We start from the raw sequence: 13,504 nt of genomic DNA on the forward strand, positions 1-13,504 counted from the left end.
CAGGGTCGATAGGTAGAAGCTTGGTAGAAGGTTGTCCAAATGCGTCCTCAACTATCTGGGCTGTTGAGAGTGTCTGAGTTTGGACATTTTCGGTGACGATGTGAATATTTCTAGTGACTTCCAGATCGACCAACTCCACATGGGAGTCAATCGCCCGTACCAGCTCCCTCATGCTGGGGCTATCTTTCTCGTCCACGACATCGGCTTGACTCTAAACGGGGGAGGAGGGCTGGATAGGAAATTTGCTTAGGATTCCTCAGTGGAGAATCCTTGGCCACTCTCATTGCTTGAAGTGTGGCCAACCACCCCTCCCCGAACCCATGATGCCTGCTTTCAGATTTGTAATCTGGTTGGCTTGGGCCAAATTTAGGCTATCTTCCTTCGCCAATTTAAGCTCAGTTTCCCCCAGTTTAGCCCCCATGTCTATTAGCTTGCTCTCTGCTGCCAATCAGGCTTTCTCAGTAGCTTGCACCTTCCTCTCAAAAACCTCAGCAGCTTTTCCCCTCTCCTCCGCCGTAGCGACAACGACGTCTTTCAACGCCTTTTTCGTTCGATCTCCTCGATAGCTTCTTTTAATCTCTCGTCAATGACGCAGGTCAGCTACGCGGCTTGATGACAGAACAATGATAAAACGATAAGTGAAGACAATAAAAATACACATGCATTGCTAGACATGAAAGAAGATGAAATAGTAAATTACCGCAATGGTGTGCCACTGTAGCCACCTAGCTTGTGACTCGTCGTCCCCCTTCGATAATAAATGAGCATCCTCAGGCAGAAGGAGACCCCACGCTAAGCTTTGGGCAACCCACCCCCTTCACCTTGTGCCCATGTCCGCACACTGGCAGTCACCGGTCGCCCAATCTAAAGACGGTCTGCCAACCCACCTTGGGCTGAGAAAAGGATGCCACATTGGTCCCAACCAGAGCTACTGGTTGAGAAATACCAATTGGCTCCTGGATCATGGGCCCGCCTGTTACATGGGGAGGGGTCTTTGAGGGAGAGTCGCCCGGAACCAAAGGGGTTTTCTCAGCAACACACTTCCTTTTCTTAGCCTCACCAGCAAGAGGAACCTGATCCCTTCCTTGGGGGAATTGAGGTTGAGCAGCGGGGCGAGTGCCGAGAAAAAATCGATCAATGGTCATCACTCTCTTCTTTACCATCTTTTATCCTTGACTGGCCTCTACGCCCAAGGGATTAATCAGATCGGCTACTTCTCACTTGGCTACTTGGGTGGGGGCTTCGGGCTTTCCAACGGGCACGTGTTTTTTGTGATTCTGAGATACAATTTCAGCAGAGGTGTCCCTTATCGGCGTGAGATCGTCCGCGGTAGTGTACTGGGGGCCAAGATCTCGAGCTTCACCGATAGTAAGCGTAGGCGAGAGGAAGTTTACGTGCCAAACGTCTATGTACGAGAGAAGCGGGCTATCTACCAACAATGCCTGGCTGAATGAGGTAGTATACATCGGGTTGACGCTGGGTATCAAATGGGACGCTCGGAGTTATCCTTCCTCGTGTACAAAATTTTCTAACTTAAGTACAAAGTTAAGATCCCTCACATGCACGACTCTGAGGTCTGGTTCGAATCTTCCCCCTTTTGTAACAAATTGACAGACAGACCGGTTAGCATATGCTTAAATAGCTAAGTAAAAGATTCAAATTTAAAGCAAATACAAGTTATTTGTACCGACCAACACTACGCGGCGAAAATGGGCAAAGGAGCTCATCGGCAAGCCAATTGTCGCTCACTCGAATGAATTCCCCCGTTGAGTTTCTGTTGGAATTGGGAAGGCATGATATTAGCCGTACCCACATATCTCGGGTATTTAGGTAGTAATCGGTCTTAATGTTCCTGCACAAACGATACATGAAGTTAATATCATGGTGGTTTAATTGCAAACTAAATATTTGGTTTAACCTACTGACACAACTCACCACTTGGTAAAAATTAGGGGGGAGTTGGTCGGGACACAAGCCGTAAAATCTAAGGGTGCTTATAATAAGAAGGTCCATGGGGAACCTAAACCCACCCTCGAGAATAGCCATCAAAGGGAAAAATACTGTGTTTGAGTCGGAACACCTGTGGAGGTCGATATCGCCCTCTTGATAGTAGGCGATATCGACATCTCCAGGGACATTATACGCTGCTCTAAAGCTAGCCAAGGATGCTTCAGAAGAGAGAAGGTAAGAATATCCTATTCCTAAACTCAAAGATCGAAGGGAGACTGAAAGAAAGAACGAAGATAGATTAAAAAGGAAAGATAAACTTACTTTGGGCTCTAGAGAGTGATGAACTGGAGTGGAATGTTTACACATAGGAGGAGGATGCTCAACAAAGAGGAAGGATGTAAAAAGTGAAATGGGAAGTCAGGAGAAGCTATTATAGAGGTTAAGGCATTTAATGAGGCAGGAGGCAGGAAAAACCCCTCCTAACCCTTTTTGGTAACCTCCCCCACACGTGTGAGCACAATTCACGAACCTTCAAGTTATAATTACTGACGTGACAGCTTGGCACAGTGCTGCTTTTAAGAAGACTCTGATAATCAACCCGTCCGCATAGCAACTAATGCTCGGGGATTCTCGGGGGACCACCAACGCCACTTAGATTATCCTTGATTCATTCCCGGTGATCTGGCATGAATCAAGAGGGGCTATTGTACAGGGATGGGCCCCAGGCCCCATGGGCCTTGAGCCCAAGCCTCGGTACAGGACTAGGCCCTAGGCCCCATGGGCCTTGGGCCCAAGCCTCCCGACGTGTTATTTGGCCTTACACCCATTTTTGGTCCATCGGCCTCAATTCGGACACCCTGTGGCCCAATCTATGCACCAAAACTGAAATAGGACCTCGCTAACTTAAATGCCACTAGTCAGGGATATCGTTGCCCAGATAACCCTTATACCCGATTGCCCGGTAGTGCCTTTAGGAATATCACTACCGAGCAGGTTCATGATGGTGGAAATCAGTTCCAATGCCACTACCACTTTCCACCAGAAACCTACCTAAAGATGATAGAATTGGACCCTCATCTGCACTAGGAAGGAAAATAATCATGGCACCTCCACTTATCTAGAGCTATAAATAGAAGGATGGAATGAGGAAATTGGGTTGGCAATTTCAGAAAGAAACAAGGAGAGAAGAGAGAGACTACCTTAAGAAGAGGAAGAGAGACTTATAGAAATAGAGGACCTCACAGAGTCCTAAGTGATTGCATGGGTCTCAAAGTAAAGGATCACCCATAGTAGGAAACTTAAAGCCCACGAAACAAATAGATTGTGAGCCCAAAATCGTATACTACATATTTTTGGCCCGCACAACAACCTTAGTCTTAAGATAAAATATGGCTTGAATTTCTATCCAAAGTTATGCTTCAACTCAAATCTCACAGTTGTTAACACTTAACAAATAAAATCACTCTGAAAATGGTGTAACACTCTCAAACATATGTGGGCAAAATAATATAGAACAAAGACTAATATCTCACATATAAATAAGATGAAGAATGGTGAAGCAAAATAAAGGATATTTATAGTCTCATGAAAGGATGCCAAACACTAAGAATATTACACCACTCACATTGATTAGTCATGTCGAGATCCAAACCATACATTCCTTAAGATCAAATAGGACTTTCATTGGGACATAATGTAGGGTAAAGAGGAAGAATTTAGAACAAAGGGTATAGGTAAAAATAAAAAGTGTTCCCAAGAATAACTAGAGAGACAACTTCTTTTGAATATCTGCCAATTAATTTATTCTCTCAAGTTTCTTGAATATTGCACTTTCACTTTTTTTTTTCTTCAAAATTTCATCAAGAAATTCATTAATTTCTTCCTCTTTCACATTCCCTTTTTTCTTCAACATTTTTCATTTTCTGTTTATGACTCTTTTTTTTTTTTTTTTTTTTTGAGTGAGTCCTCATTTTCTTCCAATTATTTCACCACAAATTTATCATAGTAAGACAATTTGATTGCATTCATTCTTGGAACATCTTAGGAAAAGGTTTGAGAAAGAACAGCTCAAATAATAGGCTCAAATGGGTGACTAGCGATAATGTATCAAGAAAGAAAATAATAAAGGCTCAAAATTAACAAAGATGGCCTAAAATCATCTCTTAAGGATTTGGATAGTTCTTCAAAATCCATGACTTTAACATATTTAGGTGTGGCATAAAATTTGATGAATTCTTAGCATTTGACCAAATCAAAGAATAATGAGACTAAGGGTCCGTTTGGATAGAGCTTATTGTTGAAAATTGAAAACTGAAAACACTGTACCAAAATAATTTTTAAATGTGTGAATAGTGTCATGGGACCCATTTTTAATAAAAAAAATTCTGTAAAGTGAAGTTTGTGGGTCCCGTGAACAGTACACGGGACCCACAAATGTGCTGAAAAGTCAGCAAAAGCTGGCTACTGTTCATGCACAGTGCATGAACAGTAGCCTTTGTCCCCTGACCCGTACAGCAGCAGAAGAAGAAGAAAAAAAAAAAAAACGCAAAACGCAGCAGACGCGGACGCATAAGCTGTAGCCAAACTCAACTTAAGCAACAACAAAGTTATGTGCTTCCAAATGAAAAATGAGGTCAAAAGAAAATAACCCTCTAAAAAAATTGAATGGCTCAAGAACTCACTTGGATCATAGTCTCTACCTTTTATTTTCAAGATTTTCAAAGTCATCTCTATCTCTCAACCAAGAAACATGTTCATGGGGCTAAAGTGCATGTGCATAATAGTTGAGCATGAAAAACAGTGGAATTCTTTAGATAAAAGTAGCATAAAGAACTTTGACTTAAAACTCTTGCTAAAGCAACACTTTTTTTCTTTTTTTCTTTTTTCTTTTCTTTTTTTTTGAAAATTGGACTAAAAAAAAAAGGATTTTTTTTTATTTTTTGGGTCCATTCACCTTAAATATGTGACCATTCTTAGGATTTTCAATTTCTATGGCACCCTGGGGGGAAACATTTTTAAAAATGAAAGGTCCAGTCCATCTAGATCTCAATTTTCTGGGGAACAAATGTAATCTAAAATTATACAAAAGAACTTTTTGAGATGGCTCAAAAGATTTCCTTACAATTTTTTTGTCATGAAAAACCTTCATTCTTTCTTTAGAAATCCTAGAATTCTTATATGCATCATGCCGAATTTCTTCCAACTCATTCAATTGCAATTTTCTCAATGAACTAGCCTTGTCTAAGTTAAAGTTAAACATCTTTATTGCCCAATATTATTTATGTTCCAATTCCACAGGCAAGTGACAAGCTTTACCATAAACAAGTCTATAGGGAGACATATCAAGAATATTTTTATAGGCAGTGCAATACGCCCAAAGTGCATCATTCAACCTTAAAGACCAATCTTTACGATTTGGGTTAACCGTCTTTTCCAAAATAATTTTAATCTCCCTATTAGCAAGCTCAACTTGTCCACTTGGTTGTGGGTGATATGGGGTAGCAACCTTGTGTGTTATGCAATATTTTTCTCATTAATACCTCAAAAGGCCGGTTGCAAAAGTGCAAGCCCCCATCACTAAAAATTGCCCTAGGGATGCCAAACCTTGACAAAACATTTTCCTTTAAAAATTTCAAAACAATTTTGTGATCATTCTTTTTGCAAGGATTAGCCTTAACCCATTTTGAAACATAATCTACAGCCACTAAAATGTAAAGATATCCAAAGGAAGGAGGGAATGGACCCATGAAATCTATGCCCCAACAATCAAAAATTTCAACAACTAAAATTGGGTTTAAAGGCATCATATTTCTACGAGTTATTCCTCCCAAATTTTGACAAGACTCATAAGATTTGCAAAAATGATGAGTGTCTTTAAACATATTAGGCCAATAAAAACCACATTGCAAAATCTTTGCAACAGTTTTCCTTGAAGAAAAGTGGCCTCCACAAGCTCCATTATGACAAAAGGAGATGACACTAAATATTTCATTATCGGGGATACATCTTCTAATGATTTGATCTGGACAGTACTTAAATAAATAAGGATCATCATAGAAAAAATTGCGTACCTCAACCATGAAGCATTTCTTATCTTAAGAACTCCAGTGAGATGGTGTTTAGCCGGTGACAATAAAATTGACAATATCAGCATACCAAGGCAAAGTAGAGATGGAAAACAAGTGTACATCAGGGAATGAATCCCTAATGGGCAATGCATCCATGGATTCATTAAAAGTGAGGCGCGACAAATGGTCTACCACCACATTTTTTGCTCCCTTGTTATCTTTGATGGTGATATTAAATTCTTGTAGTAGAAGAATCCATCTAATCAACCTTGGCTTTGCATCCTTCTTTGAAAGAAGATATTTTAAAGCTGCATGGTCAGTGAAAACAACAACAAGAGAACCAAGAATATATGAACGGAATTTATCTAAGGCAAATACCACAGCACGTAACTCTTTTTTAGTTGTAGAATAATTCATTTGAGCTTCATTCAAAGTCTGACTTGCATAATAAATTACATGATATTTTTTCTTTTTTCTTTGCCCTAAAATAGCTCCAATCACATAATCACTTGCATCACACATAATTTCAAAAGGAAAAGTCCAATTTGGTGGTTGCATGATAGGTGCAGTGGTAAGCCTACCTTTTAGCTTATCAAAAGCTCCTTGGCAAGCTTGGGTCCATTCAAAGGGAGTGTCATTTGTTAGGAGGTTACACATAGGTCAAGATATGAAACTAAAGTCTTTTATGAACCTCCTATAAAATCCAGCATATCCTAGGAATGATCTCATATCTTTAACAGTCTTAGGTGTAGGCAAATTAGCAATCAACTCAATCTTTGCTTTATCCACCTCAATGCCTTTTGAAGAAAAAATGTGGCCTAATACAATCCCTTTTGTGACCATGAAATGACACTTTTCTCAATTTAATAGTAATTTTTTTTCTTCACACCTAGTTAAGACTTTTTTCAAATTAGAAAGGCATTCATCAAAAGAGTCACCGAACACAGAAAAATCATCCATGAAAACCTCTACATAATGTTCTACCATGTCACTAAAAATACTTAGCATGCATCTTTGAAAAGTGGCAGGTGCATTACATAAACCAAATGGCATCCTCCTAAATGCAAAAGTACCAAAAGGACAAGTAAATGTGATTTTCTCTTAATCTTCAAGTGCAATTTCAATTTGATAGTACCCAGAATACCCATCTAAAAAACAATAATACTCATGACCCGCTACTCTCTCTAAAACTTGATCCAAGAAAGGTAAAGGGAAGTGATCTTTCCTAGTGACTGCATTCAATTTTCTATAATCAATACACATGCGCCAACCTGTGGTGAGACAAGTTGGAATTAACACATTATTCTCATTTTTTACCACAATTATTCCAGATTTCTTAGGCACCACTTGAGTAGGACTTACCCATTTACTATCTGCCATGGGGTATATGATACCCACATCTAACAATTTGAGCACTTCAGTCCTAACTACCTCTTTCATTGTAGGGTTTAACCGACGTTGCATCTCCCTAGATGGTTTAGCATTGTCCTCTAAATAAATCTTGTGAGTTCAAACCAATGGGCTAATTCCTTTAATGTCAGCTATGTTCCATTCTATGACACTCTTATGTTTTCTCAAAACATTTAATAACTTACCTTCTTACAAAGAGTCAAGTTTAGAAGATATTACCACAGGAAAAGTCTCATTAGTTCCTAGAAAAGCATACTTGAGCTCAACGGGCAAGGGCTTCAACTCCAATTTTGGTACTTGCTCACTAGATGGCAACAACTTTATCTCACGAGGTGGCAACTCCTCATATTTCAATTTCCAATTGCTCGCTTCCAATTCCTACGCAGATTCCAAAAGATAGTGAATGTATGCAATTTCAGAATTCTCATCAAAATTAAAATCAAATGAATTGACTAGACAAGCTTCTAATGGATCTGAAAAACATGTTTTGTTGAATTTTTCTTGAACAAGTGTTTCAATTAAGTCAACTTCATGCACATCCTCTTCATCCCTAGGTTGCTTACAAGTATTAAAAATATTAAGCTCAAGGGTCATATTCCCAAAAGATAATTTTAAAACTCCACTACTACAATTTATCAATGCATTAGAAGTTGCAAGAAATAGGCATCCTAAAATCACAGATATTTGAGAATTAGCATTAGAAATAGGATGCATGTCCAAAATAATAGAGTCACTAGGAAAATAAAATTTGTCCACTTGAACCAAAACATCCTTAACAACACCCTTAGGAACAATCACAGATCGATCGGCAAGTTGTAAAATTATGGAAGTGGGTTTTAACTCGCCTAGACCTAATTGCTCATATATTGAATATGGCAAAAGATTCACACTTGCCCCAAGATCAAGCAAAGCTTTCTCTATTTTTGAATTACCAATCACACATGAAATAGTGGGACAACCAGGATCTTTAAACTTTGGAGGTCTATTGTTTTGAATGATTGCACTAACTGGTTTAGTCAATTTTGCCTTCTTATGTATATTAAGCTTACGCTTAACAGTACAGAAATCTTTCAAAAATTTAGCATATGATAGAATTTGCTTTATGGCATCCAAAAGAGGAATGTTCACTTTAACTTGCTTAAGCACTTCAGGGATTTCAAAATTTTGATTCACTTTTTAAGCGGAAATCAACCTTTAGGAAAAAGGAGCAGGGATAGGACATCTTTCAATTTCATTAGATTTAGGCTCAAGGACTTCATCACTACTCTTTATTTGGAAGACTCATCATGTGTATTGCTTTTAGGAATATCTTTTTCAATGACTTTTCCACAACAAAGAGTAGTTACAAATTTAACTTGACTCACTTTATTTTCAGAGGAACTACAATCATCAACACAAAATTGACCTTGGGGGTTTGGTTGTGGTTGAGATGGAAACTTACCATTTTCTATTGTGCTCATGAATGTGGTTAATTTAGTGAGAGTGCTCCTAATGTCATTTATGGCTTGTGAGGTCTGATTATTAATGGTGGATTCACTCTGCATGAATTGTTGCAAAGTGTCCTCAAGACTTTTCTTTGGAGGGGGATTACAGGGAATAAAATTTGAAGAACCATGTGTAGGAGGTGCAACCACATTATCATTCCTCCAACTAAAATTTAGGTGATTCCTCCACCCTGACTTGTATGTCACTGAATAAGGGGAAGGGTATGATTTTTTCACCATGTTCATAGCATTTGCTTCATTATGCAACACCTTTTTAAAAACTGGAATTGTAGGGCATTCATTGGTAGGGTGTTCCATGGTCTAAAAAATTCTACAAACTTCATCAATTTTAGGCACAATATTGATTCCATTGACCTTTCTTAATTCCATGGCTTCAAGCTTCCTAGTTAGACTAGCCACCCTAGCACTAAGGTCATCATCATCCCTAAGTTGGTACTTACCACCCCCAGAGGGGTTGGTGGATGCTCTAGACCAATCTGAGGTATCAGTGGTATTCCAAGATTGGGCATTCTCAGCTAAGAGATCAAAATAATCAAAAGCCTCATCAGGATCTTTATTCAAAAACTCTCCATTACACATCATCTCTACAAATTTGCGCATCTTTGGAGTTAAACTTTCATAGAAAGAACTAATTATACGCCAAGTTTCATAGCCATGAGGTGGACAAGCATTAAGCAAATCTTTAAATCTTTCTCAACATTGATAAAATGTCTCATTATCTTTTTTGTGAAAAATTCATTATTTGTCTTTCAAGTGCATTAGTCCTATGAATTGGAAAAAATTTCTTTAAAAACTTAGTTTGCATCTCATGCCAAGTACCAATTGACATAGGTCTCAAAGTATTAAACCAAGTTTTTGCCTTGTCTTTAAGAGAAAAAGGGAACAATTTCAACCTAATGGTCTCTTCATTACATGATTGGTCATGGAAGATAGAACATACCTCCTCAAATTCCTTAAAGTAGGTAAGGATTTTCATAATCTAATCCATGAATTTTAGGAAGTAATGAAATCATACCGGGCTTAAAATTAAAATTATTTGCATTAGTTGGAAAAATGATGCATGATGGTGCACTACTCCTAGTAGGTTGCAAATAATCCCTGAGAATTCTAATGGGTTGGTGAGCATGGAAGTTTTCATTATTTAAATTATTCTCATCACCATGATTACTCTCTAAGTCCGCCATGATATCAAGTGTATCAGAATGTGTGAAAGAATCAGATAAATTTCCAAAAACAATTATTAGACTCAATTCTAACCAAGCGATTATCACTATCACGACACCAAACACGCATGCAATATTAAACCAAGAAAGAAAAAATAAAAATAAAATAAAATAAAACAAAAACCTTTAACAATAAAGAGAAGTAAAAATAAAAGAAAAACTCTAAAAGAAAGCTAAACTACTTTAAAAAGAAAAAAAGTTAGAGAGATATTACCAAATATGTGAAGAAATTTAATGCCGAAAACCTCTCCAAACAAAGTGGAACACTTCTCTAATAGCCTAATTCCCTGGCAACGGCGCCAAAAACTTGCTGCAGCTTAATAATGCTCCCAAGTGCAGGATTGTCATGAAGTAATAACTCGGAAAGTCCGAGGTCGAATTCACAGGGAAAAGGGAATTAATTAGCAAACCACAAGAGAATAAAACTAAAATAATAAGTTTAATTGAAGAGATTTTTGATAGTTTAGTAAAGGTAATTTAAATTGAGAGAAAATAACAATATATTAAGGCGCTAAGGTTTAGGGATCCACACACAACACATCTATTAGTAGTCTTCACAATATTTATTTAATAACTCAACTAAAATTCATACGAAGGATGATCTTAGTCGGATGATTTAACAATAAAAACTCAAAAAATTAATTGTCTAAGATAGTTTCAGGCAAATGATTGATTTTAGGCAAAACAAAACTAGTGAATTAGTTTGCAGGGAATACTAAGCATTCAACGTGCCCGGAGTCTACGATAAATCAAAGGATTATACAAAACTAAACACTTTTCTAGATAAGTAAAACAATCAAAAACATAAAAATATAAACATTAAAACCAATAAATAATTGTTAAGAACATACCAATAAACGGTTGGGTTTCACCCCTTACCCTAGCAATACTTCTAGCAAGCCATAACACAAATAGAACTCTAAAAACTGTAAAGAAACTTTAAGAAAACCTAAATTATATTTTACAGCAGCTCCCCCCTGAATTTGGCCCTAAAGAGCCTTTAAATAGGTCAAGAAATCCTATTACAAGTTGAATTCCCATTTGGAGAAAATCCAAATACTAATTGGTGTGCAAGCTGGAATCCTAATCCAAATTGGACTTAGATTAGGTGCAAATTTCCTTTGATTTCTTGCTCCAATTGGACTTGAATTTAATTGGTTTGGCCTTCTTTGACTTCATCATGACCCTTGAAAAATTAAAGTCCATTAGCTTTCTTTTTTGCACAAATCTATTTATTCAATTTCATTACCCTACAAAAGATAAATTCACGCATTAAAATTCAATTAAGCACAAAATTGATTATTTAGGATTATTCCAAAATCAACTATAAAATGCATGAATTAACTCAAAATAAGTATGATAATGTTTTTCTAATAATGATATAAATATGCAAAATTAAGCTATTATCAACAGATTTGTAACAGTAATTATTTCATTCATCTCTTCCAAAATCTCAATTCTTTGTTTTGAATTTCAAGCTTGATTTTCATTTTTCTCTAAGAAATTTTCAGTTTGATAGATTTCAGGCAAAAATTACTTCTTTTTTGTACATAAAAGTGCAAAAAAAAATAAAAATAAAAATAAGAACAAGAAAGAATGAATGAATTAAAAGACAAAAATTTTAAACATAGTGCCTATATGGCTCTAAATTGCTTTTACATAAGACAATCTTTACGATTAATTAATAATATTGTTATTTAATGAATGATAATTATTTAGGAGAATTGCATTTGTTGGCAAATACATTATGTAAATACTATGCAGTGATGATAGAGTAATATTGAAGACTTGTGGTTGACTATAGTAGACAAATAGTGTGCCAGCAAAAAGAGTAGACAATTAAAAATTATTGTTATTTGTACTTATTGAAAATGTATTTCCTTGTCAATTTTATATATTTAGACAAATGGTTGAGATATATATGTATGTATGTACGTACGTTACTATCCATATATATGAGCAAGATGAATGGTAAAAATCATGTATATTTGACAACTAATTTTGATTGTGTCTATTGTCAAAATTTTAGTATGAAAACCAAATTTATTCTTGGTTTTTTTTTTTTTTATATTGATTACATTAGTTGGTTTACATAATACACAAGTTTTAAATTATGCAATAAATATATTTTTTTTTAAATTGCATACCAAACACCATAAAACATTCTCAAATTTATTTTCAAAGTTGTTACTAAACACTGGAAAATTAGATAATTTTTTAGAAAGTACTCTATGGAAAATGAACCATTCTCCAAAAATTCTTTAATACTGAAACAATGGGTATTTACTTGTGTTTGTTACCTTACTAATCAAATTTCCACTTGTGTTTGTTATTTTAAGTGCCGAATGGGTATTGACTTTTTTGGAGGTTAAAAAGTGTTTCTAATAAGGGAATACGGTTGTTAAAAATTTGAGATATTACATACAATGGATAAGAGGATCTTCTAGATCAAATTATAGGATCAGAATAAGAATCATGAAATTTTACCCACAATCCCGTCTTTGTGGGATTGTTCTATTCGAACCAAACCATTGTTGAAGCCAAAAATCAATCCAAATTTATTACGTCACTGGCTGCCGTTGTCAAAGAACTCCCCAACATTTACCGCTCTATTATCTCTTTCGTAAATAGTTTTAGAATAATTTTACCATCTGTTTATTTTACTGAAACTACAAATATTTTACTGAAAGTATTATAGATAAATGTAAAAATTAGTTGAAATAATTCAATGAAACTAATGAATAGTATTAAAAAGTGCAGTAGGACCTGTAGGTGGGCAATTTGTACCCGATCCAATCACTAGACGGACTCAGGCCCAAAAAGCCTTACACAATAAAAATTTGTAGAGTGTAGGCTTGAAACCTAGGTCTTATGGATATTGGACAACAGATGGAGGGCTAGATTGCCATTATACACACAATCAATGGATAAGAATAACAAATATTCTCCTCGGACGTAAGCCGAGGACAGCTGGTATTGCCTTTCTTTCTTTAAATAATAACTTACAAAATGAAAAGTCCCCCTTTCTTTCCTTCTCTCTTTCCTTTTATATCACTCTTCCTCTTCCCTCTACCTTCCACGTGTAATACAAATCAATGATCCAGATCCTTTCCTCCATTCACCGCCCTCTAGAAGTCCTCAAATAACAACTGTAAGGCTAATTGGTACTATTCAGATGTCATTTCCTCATTAATGCGACCAGAGAGGTAAGTGCAAGGTCTTTAATGCGGTGGTAGCAGCCTTTTCCCTTGATATTTCTCATACGCTCCTCCTTTTCATAACTGTGAAACATATCTTTACCCAACAGACCTTCCAAGATTCCCTCCCCCAACACCATGACGTGTCCTAA

The 13,504-nt window shown here is 36.5% G+C and overlaps 1 pseudogene; it reads right to left on the reverse strand.

Annotated features, from left to right (window-relative positions):
- Positions 1–1,677: 1,677 nt before the first annotated feature.
- On the reverse strand, positions 1,678–9,229 carry LOC142628709 (uncharacterized; annotated as a pseudogene).
- Between the last annotated feature and the right edge of the window lie 4,275 nt (positions 9,230–13,504).

This window comes from Castanea sativa, chromosome 3 (genome assembly GCF_040712315.1).
Source record: "Castanea sativa cultivar Marrone di Chiusa Pesio chromosome 3, ASM4071231v1".
In the NCBI taxonomy this organism is placed as follows: domain Eukaryota; kingdom Viridiplantae; phylum Streptophyta; class Magnoliopsida; order Fagales; family Fagaceae; genus Castanea; species Castanea sativa.